Raw genomic sequence first — 5,493 nt, 5'->3', positions numbered from 1 at the left:
TGTCTGTCGAACATTTCTTGCAGTGTGGTCATGCGTATCACCAAGCTCGTTTTCTTAAATAAGACCGTAGGCCGCCTGATAATCGTACTACAATTTAATCTTTTCAGCTATATTGGTAATGATTCCGCTCTCTCTATGAAAGCGAATGAGACAGCGGACAGCGAGGTAAGGAAGAACGGGAGTGGAGGGATGAGCTTGGTGACAACCAAAGCTTTTTCAATAAATCAGGGAATGTTCTAAAACTTTGACCAATTATATTTATAATCTCATACCCAGATGGAAATTCTCAAAATATATCATATAGTCAATCCTTGTCCATAACAATATTTAAAAATTGTTTTTATTTATTAAACTCGTATACATGTTAACAATACCTGGTTCAGAAAAAAAGATATATTTAATAAAACCTTACATCGCATACATCATCTTACGAACTGTTCTGGCTATTAAGGATAACTATTTTTGATTAAATTTATGTGATCATATTTACTTTTACAACTATGAAGGGAAACTGTTAGTGGAATTCTACAGCTCCTGTCAAGTTATGCATAGCAGGGCAACGGGCCAAAAACCCGGCCAAAATCAATGTCCAAACAGTGATCTTTATGTTAGCTGTGTGTCTGCGAGTAGCCATAAACATAGAAATGTATTTGACATGTCAAACATAACAAACTAAATCTTATCAAGTATACCTACATTAGCATACATAAACAAGACCATCACAATTCAATCGTATTTACAGAAAACTAAGCATGACTATTAGCATAAAGACAAAATGGTCTTATTTAAGGTATGTGCAATAGGAATAGTTGTTGAATAGAGGGTTCAACAAATTGGCACCTTCTACCAGTAGATATAATAACTTATTAGCGTCTGAGTACAGTGATTATGATCGTCCTTCTGACAAAACATCAACGGACTTGATCTATATGATGCCGACGTGTTGTCACTCATCGGGAAGCTGAACAAATATAGAAACTTATCCAATTTCCTGGAATGGATTATATTTAACTCAGTCTCTCGCGATTTGCAAATATGCCAAGAATGTGGAACGATCAACCGTCCTCGCCTCTAAGATACGGTACGTCGCAAACTGTTGTTAGCAAATCTAAAATAAGAAGACATGTAAACTCAACTCAACTCAAATCATTCATTAGAAGTTTCAGCATGCTTGCCTTCCTTATATACAAATATTCTCTCTCTCTATCTTTTCGTTTGTAGTTCCACTGGATTGTCTGGCTAAGACTAGATTGTTTACAGGCCGCCGTTCTATGGGAGGAAATCAGATGTGCGGCGTGGGGGAACAAACAAACAACACTTATTTTTTATGCAAATTGTGTGAGTGGTGGGGTATTATATGCCTACCCTTGTCGCGAACACCTGGTGTCATCACTGACTTTTTGTGATCCATTCACCAATGTCTGGCCCTTTACGCCCAATGGAATCTATTCCGCAAATAATCGAGGCTGGTGCTTCTCTGGCGTTGACGTTATCTATTTAAAGGTTCGAATTTATTTCGCTACCCGACTTCCATTGTTTGCAACAGTTCTGCCCTGAAATGAAGAGAAAGAAGTATAAGTATTTTTTGTAAGATGGCATACAGCTCAAGGAGATATCTCAGAAGAACGCATTGGTCCATGCACAACATCTGGGTATCCCTGACGTATTATGCATGCCCAAAACGGGGACTGACTTTTCCTAATTTGTGTATTCTGAAAAAATGTCGACAATTCCTCCATTCTAGACTAGTCCTAATTCAACAGCAAACTTGGAATCTGGACAACGTTCAAGAAGACATGTCATGTTCAAAAGGCATGTCTTTCTAGAAGCTGCGACACGTCTTCATTGTTAGGATGTAGGCAAGATATAATTGTTCTTGTTAAAACAAACCCGTGAAGATTCCGGGGTACAATAGGTCTTCAGGAACCCATACTTGTCGAAAAGGCGACTATGCTTGTCGTAAAAGGCGATTAACGGGATCGGGTGGTCAGGCTCGCTGACTTGGTTGATACATTTCATCGATCCCAATTGCGTGGATCAATGCTCATGATGTCAATCACTGGATTGTCTGGTCCAGACTCGATTATTTTACAGACCGCCCTCATATAGCTGGAATATTGTGGAGTGCGGCGTTAAACAACAAACCAACCAACCAACCAATCTTGTTGAAACATGCTGGGTGGACAAACAGCCCGCATGTCTCTGTACGGTTCACTGTACATATTTCCTTCTTTAGGCGAGTACCCACTGTTGTGGGGATGAGGGGCGCCACCATACATGTGAAACATTCTGTCAGGCGCCAACTTCAGATGTGATGTCTCTATTTAGCATTTTTTGCGGAACTGATGAATGTGCATTAACAACATTTGTTTGTAACACAGAATTGGAACCGCAAGTTACTTGATATACCTCTGACGATGATGCTTCTTATACCCAGGGAGAATCCTTGTCTTTTTATTCTCTTCACCCACTACATATCTGTGTTATCGATATAGGGGACAAGGACACAGTTCGACTGTTTCCTTGCATCAGAATATATAGGAGGAGCCCCTTTTGTCCTGAGGTGTTCATTGCCATGCCTGATGAGCTTTGTCCTTATATGGTGTGATGTTCATTGCAGGTTACATTTTGTCCTGTTAAAGCTATTTCTGATATATAATACGCTTTTTTTTACATACCAGACAGACTTGTACGTCGTGTACTATGTACAGTGAAACCTTGTCATTTGTCCTGTTTAACCAAATGTTCGGTTTAAACAATTGTCCGGTTTAACCAATGGCCGGTCTAACGAATTGTCCTGTTTAACCAATTGTCCTGTTTTACCAATTATCCTGTTAAACCTAGTGTCCGGTTTAACCAAATGTCCGGTTTAACCAATTGTCCGGTTTAACGAATTAATGTAATGGAGTAATGATGTTTGTAATACATGCATGTGCGTCGTTAATAGTCGGAAGTCCAGATTAACGGGGTTTGTACTCACGCGGTTCAATGTATACAAATACAAACAACTCAAAACGTGTTAAAGGTAGTGGTTGACGTTCCTCTGTTGTATATCTTATAATTTATACAACAGAAAACATCAGATTCAAGAAATAATATGTGTGGTCAGATGCTCTCATTGTGTTCAAGACCCGTGAAGATCCGGGGTAGAATAGGTCTTCAGAAACCCATGCTTGCCGTAAAAGGCGATTTTGCTTGTCGTAAGAGGCGACTAACGGGATCGGTTGGTCAGACTCGCTGACTTGGTTGATGCATGTCATCGTATCCCAATTGCGCGGATCGATACTCATGATGTCAATCACTGGATTGTCTGGTCCAGACTCGATTATTCTCAGGCCGCCGTCATATAGCTGGAATATTGCTGAGTGCGGCGTTAAACAACAAACAAGCAAGCATTGTCTTCAAATAACCACAAATTCATAATGCATAAGTGCTGTCGAGATGAAGATGTGGATGTTATGACTTGTTGATTAATAATGTGTGCTTCACAATGACTTCCCACAAATATTGCATGGGTTGAAATTACGCTCGATTATATAAAAAATAATTCCATTTTTTTACCTGTAGGTCAAACTTGTTCTCACCTAAGGAAAAGGTATGTTCATCCTCAATATTACTACAATCCTACATTATTTGAATAACATCAGCGACGGTCCACCCCATTCTGATTCCCTGTTCAATGTGCTATGCACAAACTTTTGACGTCGAAATGTTGAGACGCGGCGGAGATTAAACGGAGTCTTGTTTTCCTATCACTTGCAAACGTTGGTTCACAACTAACTATCCGACACTGGCACAAATTATGTAGTCGTTGGTCAAGAATAGCAACTGTTGTTCTCTCTGCGTCTAGAACATGAACTGATACGATGGAAAGCAACGAAAAAAATCGTCATAAAATATATTTTGCACCGCTCGGCCTGATCTGAGTCACGTGCAACATTGCATCAATAAAATAACACTCACTTCGTTTATCGGCCTGTTTTGCTTCCCAAGGCTGTAAATTTCCAAATTGTTGCAACATAAATATCATACTTTTCATACTACCATAATTCAATGTAATCATTCAATATAGCAATACAGTATTCCAGTTATAAAAAGCAATAACGTTATTTATCTATGCTTGCGTTGGAATTTCAAAGAGTGTATTATCATTGTCGATCTAGAGAAAACATGACAATAAGGTTGAAATTCAAAATGTGCGTTATGTATTAATTTTTCTGATCAATGTCTGAACAGTGTTGAAATGTAACTCACTTGAGCTTACTGAGCTTTTATATATATCATTTCACTTTTTAAAAATGAAAATTGGAATAATGTTTTTTTTAAATTTTTGTTGTTAATTTACTAAATAACACAGTGTATTTAGTAAAAGTGCTCTATTTTGAACAGTGTATTATTCCAGTAAAAAATATAGCGTTTTCACATAAATATTTTGTCTAACGATCATAATGACAAAAATTATTTGCAAAATACAGTCATCCACCATCTATGAAACAAATCATATTTTGCACAATATGAAAAATATACATCAATAATAAACTCATTTATGGCAACCAATGAATTTTGATTTTTTAGTGGCTATTTTTTTCACAATAACTTGTGTACGTTTTCACACAACAATCCACACACTACATCGCGGACGATACCGTTACACATGACTGCGCTGGTTAACTGTCTACAAATGTTACTGTGACATTCACCGGCTATCAGTTTCAGGTTTGGTCGGTGTGATTAGCGGACCTAACTGAATATAGTTTCAGTGAAAACACGGAAAACAGAAAGATCCCCAGAGAAAGATCGCACACACTGATGAAGCAGACAGAATATTTAACCGTGATTGTTTTCCAATGTTTTCCGAGATGGAAATCGGCGTCGGCAACTACAATAAACACATAAATATAAATATATATAATATCAACTCTAAATCTGCACTCCAGGTTTACCAAATAATGAATATCACCTTTCATGCTACGATGACGCGTATAAACTCAATTCCCTTTAGTTCAAGACAACCATTGTCGCCCAATGACAGAAGCACTCAACGTGGTCAATTCCGACATGGCAATACGACCCATAGACTCCTTGGAATATAATAATTAATCACTCCACAGATTCAAATACAGTTTATTCCTAAGAATATCTGTATAATGGAAGTTAGAAACGTGATTCAAATGTTGGTACAAAATCATGTCAACCACAAGATGTATACGACGCCACAGTGAATTATTGACGTGGAAGTGTCTGGTGTCTACCCCTTTCATTGGGAATCTGTGGGGACAGCCCAGCGGAACACGACACCAGATGGGTACAGGCACCGCTCGTTTCCTCACCGCACACAAAAACACTCTTCAACAATAAACGGCTCGTTTGTTACCAATTCGATTAAGGGTGTCGCGAAAGGCGATCAAAAGCCATCCTTATCAGGCCTCCCCAGAGCCGAGCATGTACTGTGTGTCTTGTAGGGCGACAAGCGAGGACCCTTCCCCATCACAT

Source organism: Haliotis cracherodii, unplaced genomic scaffold (assembly GCF_022045235.1).
Source record: "Haliotis cracherodii isolate W230 unplaced genomic scaffold, xgHalCrac1.p SCAF_4, whole genome shotgun sequence".
NCBI classification, from domain to species: Eukaryota; Metazoa; Mollusca; class Gastropoda; order Lepetellida; family Haliotidae; genus Haliotis; species Haliotis cracherodii.
Note: the sequence above shows the minus strand (reverse complement) of the source record.